This window comes from Rhinolophus sinicus, linkage group LG11 (genome assembly GCF_036562045.2).
Source record: "Rhinolophus sinicus isolate RSC01 linkage group LG11, ASM3656204v1, whole genome shotgun sequence".
Classification (NCBI taxonomy): domain Eukaryota; kingdom Metazoa; phylum Chordata; class Mammalia; order Chiroptera; family Rhinolophidae; genus Rhinolophus; species Rhinolophus sinicus.
The window spans coordinates 39425591-39439026 of record NC_133760.1 but is presented as its reverse complement, the minus strand read 5'-3'; the positions used below and the strand labels follow the sequence as shown (position 1 = coordinate 39439026).

Sequence of the window (13436 nt, the reverse complement as noted above, 5' to 3'; positions counted from 1 at the left end):
AAATTTAAAATTTTCAAATGGCTTTAAAAATGTTTTAAATGTGGGTGGCCCAGTGGCTCACATGGTTGGAGTGCCATGCTCTTAACGCCGAGGTCGCCGGTTCCATTCCCACATGGGCCAGCGAGCTGCACCCTCTATAGCTAAGACTGTGAACAACTGCTCGACCTGGAGCTGCAGGGGCTGTGAGCAGCCAGAGGATTGCGGGAGCTGGACTGCGTGAGCTGCCGTGAGCAGCCTACCGAAGGCCAAAGGCTGGTGACCAACTGCCTCAGCAGGGGGAGCGCAAGGCTCGTCATACCAGCATGGGCCAGGGAGCTGTGTCCTACACAACTAGACTGAAAACAACGGCTTGAGTAGGACTTGGGGGGGAAGAAGGGGTATGTTTAAATGTATCACATATTTATGCAAATTAGCTCTTTGATTATGACTCAGTAATTTGGAGATTTAAAACGTATGTAGCCTTTTCAAGCATAAACCCAACATAAACCTAATCACAGAAACAAGTTCAAGTTCATTAAACTTCAAAAATATTTTTAATTCGAAAATTTACTATTATCATTCTTCATTTTATCAGGATTATATAAAATGCCCCAAATGATTCCCTTCCAGTTTACTCCAGTGTGCCATATAAATTTAACTTACTCCAGTGTACTATACAAATACCATGTGCTAAAGGTGGCACCCCTGTTAATTCAAACATTTGAGCCTAACTCTATATACCATGTACACACATTAGGTGCTATGAAAAACACAAAAGTAAACACTCATTTCAAGGGGCCTACTGTTTCCCCAAAAATAAGACCTAGCCAGACAAACAGCTCTCATGCATCTTTTGGAGCAAAAATTAATATTACTTATAGTAAAATAAAACCGGGTCTAATATAATATAATACTGGGTCTTATATTAATTTTTGCTCCAAAAGACATATGAAAGCTGATTGTCCGGCTAGGTCTTATTTTCGGGGAAACAGGGTAATAGAATATAGAATTTACTATAATACTATTTTAAACTAAGACAACTATGAATAAGAATTAAGAGAAGTAGAGAGCAGGCTATATAAAATGCTGATTCCTAAGCAACACCCTACACCAAAGAATCAAATTCTTGGGGAAAGAGAATAGGACGGGGTATTTTGAACACACTCTGCAGGTGATTCTTACGCATTTTAATGTTTGAGAACCACTGACCTAATAGCTCTGGGAAATAAATGTTTCCAAGTACACCAAACCTTGATGCAATCATTTAAAAAAGGAGTTTGAAAGAATGGAAATTCTCTAGTGGGGGGAAAAGAAAGTTACAAAACAGCATTTTGTGTATGTTATGTCCTTATATGCATAGTGTCTTGAATACAAACAATAACTATCTGAAAAGTTAGAATTAAGAAGTTGAGTAGCAAATTGAACTTTCCCCTCACTGAAACAGAAAAATACTTTCAAAAACAATTTATTAAATCAATAAAGTTTTGCAGATTCCAAGATTCTCTACACAGAATCCCCAATCATCTCACTCACTATACAGAAAATTATCATAACACAGAAGGCCTGAGACTGCTATCCTGGAAAGGCTTCTCATGTTGGTGTCAGAACTTAGATTTCTGGAGAATTCCCACTTCCAGAATTAGTAAGAGTAGCTCACTGTGCCTAAACTGTACCCCCCACCCCCCAAAAAAATATGTGGTTTATGTTTAACACCTGCTTTCACTCTGGGAACCTAAAATTTTTATGTGGTAAGTAGGCAGAAGGTTCTAATAACAACTTTAGGTACTGAGTTTCTACTGAGCTTCCCTGATGGACATTTCACACGAATGTGTTGTCACAATTCTTTGCTGGAGGAATAGTGTCCTGTGTGATTCCACTGGAAGAGGCACTAGTTTCCTCTGGACTTTTCCCCTTGCTGATTTTGCCCTGTATTCTCTTGCTGTAATAAATCATAAGCCCTAAATACAACAACATGCTGTGCCCTGTGAGTCCTCCGAGTGAATTACTGAATCTGGGGGTGGTAATCTTGGGGATCCCCAACACACTAAACCTGCTAGTGGCCAAGATGAAACGTCTTCTGGAGGTAACTGAGACCCAATTTGTGGATGTCTTCTTTAGTGTGTGCAGAATCCATTTCAGAACCTTGGATTTTATCATAAGACAACCCTGGAAACAATCTGGATTGGTGTAGGTATGTCTTAGGGAATGAGGGAGCGGGCAGAGACTGGCTAGATGCTCACCAAACAGATTTGTTTCCTCTTCTGGGTAATAGCTAAACTACATTTCTCAGCCTCTCTTGCACAGGTGTGGCCAGGAGACTAAGTTCTAGCCAATGAAATGTAAGCCAAAATGATCCCAGCCACTTCCAGACCTGGTCCATAAAACCTCCTATTCACTCATGAACCTCGATTCTTTCACCCCTGCCAGCTAAATGGGAACTTCCAAGGCCTAGAGGGTGGCGCTGAAGGTGGAAAGAAACTGGGTTCCTGAGTTACTGCACAGAAGGCAACCTAATGAACACACTCAGTGAAAGTTATCTGAGGAGGTACCTGAGTATAAATACTCTGTTAAGCCACTGATGTCTTGGGGTTGTCTGTTACACTAGCCTGCTCTGCCTAATAAGAAGACATGATCAGGTGAGAATTTTTAGAAGCTCCTCTTTGCAATGTGAAAAACTGAGAAAGCAAAGAGTAGGTCACAGGGAAATTAAGAATATCAGAGGGAAAGAGAAGTGAATGCATTCAAGAGGGAACTGCAAGGACGCTGAAACTCTGAAGGAAGGGAAGTGAAGGAAAGAGACGTCAAATAAGAACTCACATCTCCAGACAAAGTCCCTCAGTTCCACTTATTCCTACCATAAAACTGAGGGAGAGAAAATTTGAAGGGCAAGAAAAGAGAATGAGGAATTCAATTTGGGACCTATCTGGAGTGAGACACACAGATGCAATCCACTGGGCAGTTGGATTTACAGTTTGGAGCATAGCAAGTTTGGAGTGCAAGTCGATCTGGAAGTCATCAACATATAAATGAGACAGCATGAGAGAACTGCAGAATGAGAATGAGAGGGCCTAGATAGTCCTAAGGAAGCTTAGCATTTAAAGGTGGGTGGAAAAAGAGGAACTCAAAAACCGAAATGAAGAATAGCCAGAGGTAAAAGAATAGAAACCAAGGGAGTCCTCTACTTAGTGGTAGTAAGTAAAACCTAGGAACAGAGAGCATCCCTAACAGAGCCCCAAGGACAAATCTTTGGGAAATATCCATTGTGTAGGCAGCCTCTAAAATAGCCCCAATGATCCCTGCCTAATAGTTACATCCTTATGTAATTCTCTCCCAAGTGTGGGCTGTACCTTAACTGTGGCTTCAAAAGAAGGTAACAAAGTCATTTCCAAGACTAAGTTACAAAAAGACTGAATTCTGTCATGTTTATCTCTCTCTAAGCCTGTGCTGAGAGAAGCAAGCTGCCATGTTATAAGTAACTTTAAGGAGACGGCACGTGTGGCAAGGAATTGATGTCTCCCAACCAATAGCCAGCAAGGATTTGAAGCCTGCTAACAGTTACATGAGTGAGCTTGTAAGATCTTCCCACCCTTCCACTTGAGGTGACTATAGCCTATGGATACCTAAGCTGTGCCTATGAAATAATAAAGAACAAGAACAGTTAAATTGGGTAGTAATTTGTTATGCAGCAATTGATAACTAATACATCCGGGACAGCCGGTTAGCTCAGCCGGTTAGAGCGCGGTGCTGATAACACCAAGGTTGCCGTTTCGATCCCCACGAGCCACTGTGAGCTGCGCCCTCCTTAAAAGAATACATAAATAAAATAAACAGGATAATACATCCATAGTCTATATAGAAATCATGGGGAAGAGATTTGAAAAGATACAGTTGGCAATGAAAAAGAAATTATATCAGAATTAGCACTAGGAGATCATTGATGGCCTTCCAGAAAGGGAAGTTAGTGGTCACTAGGAAGCAGGTCAACATATCTCCATAAAGAGGACAAAGGCAACAGGCAGTAACACCAGGGCCCAGCTTAAGCCCCAGCCCCTGCAAAACCTCCCAAACCACTTCAGATCATCTAACAGCTGACAGGCTGATCTACCTCTCCTCCCCCTGCAGTATGTATGATGCACTATAAATTTAATCCCTGGTCACACTATTGTTTCATATTTATTACCCTTTCCATCAGTTCCTGGAGTTCCATATCTCTTCCTCACCACCATTCCTAACCAATCAACTTCAAGAGAGCCAAAAACTTTCCAGAACCTTGGTAAGCCCAATACTAATGTTCAATTCCTAGGTCCCTAAAATACAAATTAACTAGACGTAATGCAAAAAATGCAGTCAAAGTTTGGGAAATTTCTTCCACCTTAGTCACCCACACATCAGAGATGAAGACCATTTTCAATAATTTCATTTCAGGTTGGTTTGTCTTTAATTGTAATAGCATCACTATTTTATGTATCACTAAGAAAGTTTACTTGACTATTTTTTTCTATGACATGATACATCCCAATTTCAGAGATGTTAACATTTGAAAATTTGTTTTAGAACAAGTGAAATATGGTATTCCTTTTCTTCATGTAGTCTTTCACATATCCCACTGTAAAATTAAATTTTAAGGGGTGGCCGGTTAGCTCAGTTGGTTAGAGCGTGGTGCTGATTACAGATTACACCAAGGTTGCCAGTTCAGTCCCCGCATGGGTTACTGTGAGCTGTGCCCTCCACAACTAGATTGAAACAACTACTTCACTTGGAGCTGATGGATCCTGAAAAAACACCTGTTCCCCAATATTTCCCAATAAAAAGAATTTTTTAATTAAATTTTAAGTTGTGATTTACACCAATAATAATTGGAGCTAAATAAAATAACCCTGACAACAAAACTTAACCTCAAAATAGTATTTACTGGAATAAACTGGAGGGCAATACAATCTCCAAAAGCATTTGAAATGTTAAGTGAGAGAGCCATTAGCATTCAATGAGAATTAGAGATTCAATAAACATATTGCAAGAGGAACAGCACGAACAAAAAAACTATCCTGACCAAATGCCAATAGCGCCCTTTTTGAGAAAATGGCTTTTGCATCCACTTTCTATAGGGTAGGCCCCAGATGTATACCTCAAGTTTGGTTTTCCACAAAGTTAACACAAGGCTAAGCACAACTCAAATCTCTTCCCCATGATTTCTATATAGACTATGGATGTATTAATTATCCTGTTTATTTTATTTATGTATTTTTTTAAGGAGGGCGCAGCTCAAAAAACAGTTCATGCATTACTATTCCATGTATTAATCCAGTCAAATATTTGTTGATTCCTTACTATGTGCCAAATATTTGAGGTTCATCAGTGAATAGACATACATACATCCATACATACATTATAGAGGAGAGAAACAGTAATCATAAGAAATTATGAATGGTCCAGCCCAATGGCTCAGGCGGTTAGAGCTCCATGCTCCTAACACTGAAGGCTGCCGGTTCGATTCCCACATGGGCCAGGGGGCTCTCAACCACAAGGGTGCCGGTTCGACTCCTCGACTCCCGCAAGAGATGGGGGCTCTGCCCCCTGCAACTAACAATGGCAACTGGAGCTGAAATGCGCACTCCACAGGAGTTGAAAGGACAAGAACTTGACTTGGAAAAAATCCTGGAAGTACACACTGTTCCCCAATAAAGTCCTCTTCCCCTTCCCCAATAAAAAATCTTAAAAAAAGAAAGAAAAAGAAATTACAAAGCATTTTAGGAGATGTTTACTAAGGAAAAAGAAAAACTGCAAGGTAAAGGTGAATCAAACTGGGGCGGGAGGGGGTGCACTTTAAGTAGGGTGTTCAGAGTGAGCCTTCAAGTAGTATCTGAGCAGACTTGAAGGAGCTGAGGGATGTATAGCCATACACACATCTGAGAAAAAAACATTCCAGGCAGAGGGATCTGTCAGTCAGTACAAATGCTTCCTCAGAGAGTGCATGGCGTGTGTAAGGAAAAGCAAGCAGGCCAAGTGTAACCAAAGAAAACTTGGGGAAAGGGGAGACAGTAAAGAGAATGGGGGGGAACGGACAGAGACTAGGTTCGTTTGAGGTGGTATCGGGCAGGGCTAAATCCTATAGGTGATGAAAGGACTTTGGCTTATACTAACGACAAATGAAGAATCAAGGGATGATTTTGATCGGATAACATGACTTTTAGAATACAAGAATTACTCTAGATGATGAACTAAGAATAACTCTAGGGGAGAGCAAGGGTAGAAACAGGGTAGACAATAGCACATGAAGAGAGAATTATTCACTTAAACCCAAACACAGAAGAACTCTACAAGCTATGCACAAATATTCCAAAACTAGGTAAGTTATCACACCAATGTTTTTGTACTTGCCAAAGTCCTTGAGGGCTTACTGACTGGAGATGACTAAAAATACAAAATGAAATACTTACAAGTAACTTTTACATTTTCCCTTCGGACAGATAACCTCAGCTTCTATAATCTTTGGTGTATTTGTCTGCATATAAGGACAAGGAAAGTAATCTTTAAAAATCCATGTCATGGGCAGCCGGATGGCTCAGTTGGTTAGAACACGAGCTCTGGACAATAGGTTGCCGGTTCGATTTCCACATGGGCCAGTGAACTGCGCCTTCCACAACTAGATTGAAAATAACAGGCTGCCGCTGAGCTGCTGGAGGGGCAGCCAGATGGCTCAGTTGGTTAGAGTGCAAGCTCTTAACAACAAGGTTGTCGGTTCGATTCCTGCATGGGATGGTATGCCGCATCCCCTGCAACTAACACTGAAAACAGCAACTGGCCTTGGAGCTGAGCTGCGCCCTCCACAACTAGACTGAAGGACAATGATTTGACTTGGAGCAGATGGATCCTGGAAAAACATAGTTCCTCAATATTCCCCAATAAAAAAAATTTAACAATTGTTGCCCCAAACTTTAAAGAAAAAAAAATTTTTTTAAAGAGTTGACATGCTTCATAATTATATCACTGTCACTTTAAACAAGCAATTTTAATCAATGCAATGAACCCTTAACACTAACTTTAAAGAACATTTAATAGCCTGTGTGGATACCTTCAGAATTTTACCACACTTGATCCAATCCATACATCAGCACAAAACAGTGTTAGCAAATAAATCCTATTTTTAAAAACTGAAGAAGGGGGCCGGCCTGGTGGCTCAGGCGGTTAGAGCTCCATGCTCCTAACTCCAAAAGCTGCCGGTTCAATTCCCACATGGGCCAGTGGGCTCTCAACCACAAGGTTGCCAGTTCGATTTCTCAAGTCCCGCAAGGGATGGTGGGCTGTGCCCCCTGCAACTAGCAACAGCAACTGGACCTGGAGCTGAGCTGCGCCCTCCACAACTAAGACTGAAAGGACAACAACTTGAAGCTGAATGGCACCCTCCACAACTAAGATTGAAAGGACAACAACTTGACTTGGAAAAAAGGCCTAGAAGTACACACTGTTCCCCCAATAAAGTCCTGTACCCCTTCCCCAATTAAAAAAAAAAAAAAGAAAACTGAAGAAGGGAGCCAGAAAAGCATACTTACGCCAAAATCAGAAAGGAACCAAGTTCTTGATGTGAAATCAACTGAATATTCAGAAGCATCTTCCCAGTAGCATTTGTAAAATTATAAAGTCAAGCACTATATAATATACATAAGACTACTAAAAGATAGTAACAGGGAGTATCCTTCTTGAAGCTACTTTAGAAATATAACTACTTCAAGAGAAAATGTATCAAATATATGGGAGAATTCAATTCATAGTGCTGAAGAATATTTTAAAACTAACTCCCTCCATCCTTTGCACATCTCAACAGAAGTGCAAGTTTATCACACTGAGGTTAAGTAATGACCACTCATTGTAACCATCTTTTTCTCAGACTAGAGTATTACATTTTCACACTGAAGAAATGAAAAACTCAAATCTGTCTTCTCCTCCAAAATACTGCTAGGAAAAAACTCTGTATTTGCTTTGGTCACAACTAAGAAAACCTTATCCAAAGAAAGCATTGGGAGTATTTCACAAGATATGTATGTCAAGTCATTATGCTGTAAATCTTAAACTGACACAATGTTGTGTGTCAATTACATCTTAATAGTACTAAGGGGAATAAAGTCACATTCCGAGTGAAGAAAAAATATCCCTAGATAATTCAGAGAATTGCCAACGTGTAAACAGTTTAATTCTGTAGATTTACATAGTCATGATGTTCTAAAAATCTAATCCACTAAATGAAAGTGAGTTTTGAACTACAAAAATCAACCTCCAGAGATTTTAATTGCATGACAAACTTTCTGTCTTTCAAAAAACAAGTGGCTGACTACATAGATTATTCTCACTTTTTGGATGATCAAATTCATTTATCTTTCTTTTCCTTGTATTGAACTCAAGCAATATGAAAGACAGAATGAACATTAGAGCTAGAGTAGAAAAACCTGACCTGACCTGAAATTAAGACGTCAGTCACCTCACTTTCCTGGACTTCTACTAAAGGATACCATAATTCGGGATGACTAGCTTTCAAAGTTTAAGCATTTAAAGATGTCAATAAAATTCTAAGCATACAGCTCCAAGAAAACGTCCGTGCCCCCAAAGAACAAAATTCAGGGCGTACTCTTTTCAAGAATGTCATGGTCTATAAATCTACGTGAGTGTAACTAATGAAGCATTATTCAACTACAATTCAGGGCAATTGTATGTGTGTTTGGGGGAAGGGACAACTCCTTACCCACCATAAAATGAGACAGAAAACTTACTAGGCAATATATGGTACAGCTAAGTGAAACCGGCCAAGAATGTAAGAAATCAATTTTGCTTAAAAACATCAGAGAAAGTATTTATAGACAGTACACTTGAGTTTGAACTAGTGTGATGGATAATGTTTTGGTAGATAAAACGAGGACATTCTAGATAAAAGGGGCAAAGGTATACTCGGGAACCACTATGGTAAAAAATAGTAATATGCTGCCACAGGTAGGGAGGGGTCGACACACAGCTCCAAGCTAAGGTACTTGAAGGACTTTGGGGCAGAGGATGACTATTTTCAAAATGATGACTAAGGTAGCAATTTAGCACTAATGTAAAGAATTAACTATATTCCTGAAATCATTTACAACATACTAGGATATATTCATATTACTTATGTAATAAAGAAATCCAATAAACAAATGATGGGGGAAACATACCAGAGATTAGGTAGGAAGCTACTGCAAAAATGACAAAGGGCCTGAAACAAAGGATTAACTTTTATGATGGGTCTACACAAAGTTTAAAAAGCAACACTGCATTTCAAAACTAGGAGCTATAAATCAAGGCGATAAACTTTCAAACTAATTATGTAAAAAGGAAAATGTTGAGCTCTTATATGAAGCTTAACAGTACAACGGTCTCTTTCAAAATATGCTTTTATTCCACAATCTATGTGGAATAAAAAACCTCTCATTCAACATTTCAAAAATTTCCTTCTAACAACTGTAACAAATTAACCAAGATATTTTATCCTGGGGTTTTATGCTAAGCTTCCCAGCATTAAAAACAGAAACACAGGGCAGCCGATTCGCTCAGTGGTTAGAGCGCAGTGTTCATAACACCAAGGTCAAGGGTTTGATTCCCACCTGGGCCAGTGAGATGTGCTCCCCCCGCCCAAAAAAAAAAACTAGATTGAAAAAACAGCGACTTGACTTGGAGATGATGGGTCCTGGTAAAACACAATGCTCCCCAATTTAAAAAAAAATTTAAAAAGAAAACAGAAACACATTTCTTAAGTCTACACTCCAAAAGCTGCTTTTCCTTCAATCTCAACAGAAGGTTTCAGATTAAGTCTACACCTCTAATTACTGACATCTCAAACAATGCTTTTCAATGAACAATGTTTTATTTGCTTCACTAGAGCCTTACAAAGGTATAAGTGAAAAGTACATTGAAATAAACTATTGTGTATACACAGGACAAAAGGATTTGAGCCCATTTTAATTTTTAAACAGGCATCTTAAAAACTGTGAGCAAACAGAAAAGGGAACTGCAGGATTTTTCTATATACAGTATAAGGTCTTAAAATAAGAATCAGTGGGATGCCATTTTGAAACTCCCAGCAGCAAGTTCAGTTTGGTGAGAGGGCCATTTAAGAAATGCTTGGCTAATATTTTTCAATGACTTGAAAGTTAGTTCTATTCTTTTATAAAAGAATATACCACATTCATAAAATATAGTGTTTCAAAATGACGGGCTACAATACTTGTTAATTCAAGAAGCACAGAAATCTAACAAAAAAAAAATTAGTGTCTTAAAATATATGAGCATTCAATTATAATCATTGTGGACAAATTCCCTTCTGGGGCATTGAGTGCCAAAGATCTGTTACTTTGTAGAATGAAGTAAAGATTCAAGTTCATAAATTTAAGCTGGTTAAAAGGAAAGCTTTTCCTAACTAAACCAGAATCTAACCAAAAACATACTTGGAAAAAGGAACGTGCAAGAATAATGATATTAGCCTTTAAACATGTTTTGATGAGATAGCAAGCATTTCCTCTTCTGTACCCACAGGTTTGTTTTGTTTTGTTTTCAATGCTCTAACCCAAAGTTAGAAGGATATCACAGTACTTAGCCTGACAAGATCCATGTTAAAGAGACAGGATTTAAACCTTCAAGAAATTTAGTGACTAGAAATAGAGTATTTCAGTTGTTCCACCATGCCTGAAAACTTCTGACTTAAAACTTCTAAGATTACAATCTTAGGCAAGAAAGGGAAACACTTTCAGTTTTTAATGGTCAAGTCTTTGTGCCTTGATTTTAAATTTAAGTTTCTACTATAGGACTTGGGACCCACACTTGTTGAAAAGGGACAAACTCTCCAAACAAGTTTTATCAAGAAGCTACCATTTCAGAGCACAACTAGAGGTCTAAAACTTTATGTATCATCAGCTCATTTTCTCCTTAGACAAGGTAACAATATGCAGTCTCCTAAAACATGATTATTTAAACTGTTACTATATATATGTTATTAACAGCTAAAATACTACACTGCCAATCTTTGGAAGGGTAGAAATGTCAACCTGGGCCACAGATCACTAACATTAAAACCAAATATGTCTACAAAAATAAGTTTCTTCTTAACCTGTTTCACCTACTTCCAAACTTTTTACTTGTCCTCCCATTTTTTTCATCCATTCCTGTCAGACTGTGTCATAGGGAAATGTTCGGAATTTTTTTTGCAAAAAATACTCAAATTATATTCACTTAATTATTTCCTCACTGTTAACATAAATCCCTCAAGGCAATCGAATTATAAATAATGGAAGGTGGAGATTAAGTATTGTTACTCAGCTTTCAGAAAGAAAACTGAGTTTAATTAGAGACCCGAGAAATGTGACAGTTAATTGAGTGACTTCAGGGGAAAAGTTTGCTCCTCAAAGTTTAAACACATTTTCAAACACAGATAGCAAGCATTTTCTGTTTTTAACCTAGAAAGCTTACTCCTACTGGAGCTAATTATCTGTGTGAGCCCGGTTAGGTGAATTCTGCAGTCTGTGAAATTTCAACATTGTTTGGCCTTCGGCAACCCCCACCAAGACCTGTAGTAAATCTCTCACCAGTATGGAGGCCTCCCAGTGCTCAGCTCACTAGGGGGACACTTCCCATGGGTGAGCAAAACGGCCACTTTAGCACAGACACTGGACCGAGTGGGTGGGGGCCAACTTCGGAGAAAGTGTGCGCCGCGGGCGCGCGAGTGGAACAAAACCTGTGGCAAGAAGTAATAAGGAAGTGCTCGCTCCCGCCCGCCCCTCCCACCCGCAGGGACCCGAAACACCCGGGGTTTGACAACGTGCTGGGGGCGGGGGGAGGGGGTCTGGCAGCTCCCAAGTCGACGGGAAAGAACTGGGAGCCTGCAACTACTCCAAACACGGTCCCCTCGCCCCGGGATCTAGGCCTCGGGGGCCAGTGCCCACTGCACCTATCCGAGAGCCCAGAGAGAAAGAGGCAGTTGAGGAGCTCGTGGGGTCTGAGGACGGTGCAGCCCGCGCGAAGTGAGGCCCTGCCGTCTGTATTACCGCCACCGTCGCCCTCGGAGTCTCCAGGCCCGGGCCGAGGGCCACCAGGTCTCACCCCGCGCTCTGCCCTCTGCTTTGGGGAGCCTTCGCCCTGGCCTCTCCTCTTCGCAGCCCAAACACTCCGCCAGCCATGGGGAGAGAGTCCGACCTCTCTCCTCTCGCCACTTCCCCGTCCCGACCGCCCCTCACTCCGCGGAGCTCCGGTAAACGCTCCCAGTGGCCCCGGGACTACTACCCCCAGTCCTTCCCCCATCAGCACCCGCGTTCCGTAGCTGACACCGCCAGCCGGCCCTAGCCCACCTCACCTCAGGCGGCTCCGGCAGCGCTGGACACAGGAAACTCCTGGGTCCCCGACTCCGGCTCTGCTCGACCCCCTCCTTCGGTTAACTCCGCTTGTTTCTCTACAAAATGGCGCCGGAGGTCGCGCGCTCACGTCGCGGCCTTTCCCGTCCCCGTTCTCATTTCATCATTTGCTGCCCGCCCGAGGAGGGCTGGCCCTAGCACCAGCCAATGATCGTACCCCGCCCGTGGCACCCGCCCAATCACCGTTAGGTGCCCGCGGATTTAAACCAATCACACACTATCACTTGCAGAAGTCAAGGAAGAAACCAAGCTCCTGCTAGCAACTACCAATCCGGAGTCCTACTTCGAAGGCTTTGGCCAATTGCCGCTTTCCAGTCCCTAGGGACTGGAGTCAGGGCCCTTGCGCCTGCGCCCGAGCGAAGGCCAATGGGGAGGCGCTGATAACTTCGATTTGGGGCTTCACGGACTTCCCACCTGCCCTGGAGGTCTTTCACCATTGCGGGCCGCGGGACTGGCATTGCCTCTGAGAAACAATAAATAAGGAAGGGGGGCCGTAAACCCTCGCCCCTCTGAGCGGGAACTACTTTGAGTTATACTGGAACAGGCTTCCTTCACTCCTTTCTCTTTCCAATTGTCAAGACCAGTAGACTGGGGGGGCTTCCCAATCTTAAACATCCCCCCTACCCTCGCGTCCCTTTGGCGGGGAACGCCAGCCATCAGAAAGTAAGCCAGTCCGTAACTAGAGGGTCGACGTTCTGCGTCCCGGGATATGCAGTATTCCCCTCACTCTGGCCCATTCCTGTCGCAGAAGCGATGCGTCTTTTCCCGTCACTTACTGCGCCCCAGGAGGAGCGGTGCATGCTGGAGAATGTAGTCTCCCAGGCCCCACTGGGTCCTAGCTTGCCTCACTTTCATCAAGACAACTTTTTCTTCTAATTCTACTTGTTGAAGAAGGGACCGTTAACAGAGAGACAGGAAGCTAAAATTCTCGTTTGGTTTATGCCTTGTAAGCGGTACCAGAAAGGATACCAATGCCATGTATTCTTAGGAGAAAAAGCATAGAAACAGATCTTTTTCTATAATGTATTTTCTTTTCTTTTT

General features: G+C 41.6%; 1 protein-coding gene across 4 annotated transcripts in view; it reads right to left on the bottom strand.

Moving 5' to 3' along the window:
* The window catches only part of CNOT1 (CCR4-NOT transcription complex subunit 1), a 77322-nt gene extending 64848 nt beyond the window's left edge, over nt 1-12474 (bottom strand). For all 4 annotated transcript variants that reach the window (XM_019754931.2, XM_019754957.2, XM_019754948.2 and 1 more), the window contains exon 1: nt 12338-12474. The gene's annotated coding sequence lies outside the window, so the exon portion shown is untranslated. The remainder of the gene's footprint in view (nt 1-12337) is intronic.
* Between the last annotated feature and the right edge of the window lie 962 nt (nt 12475-13436).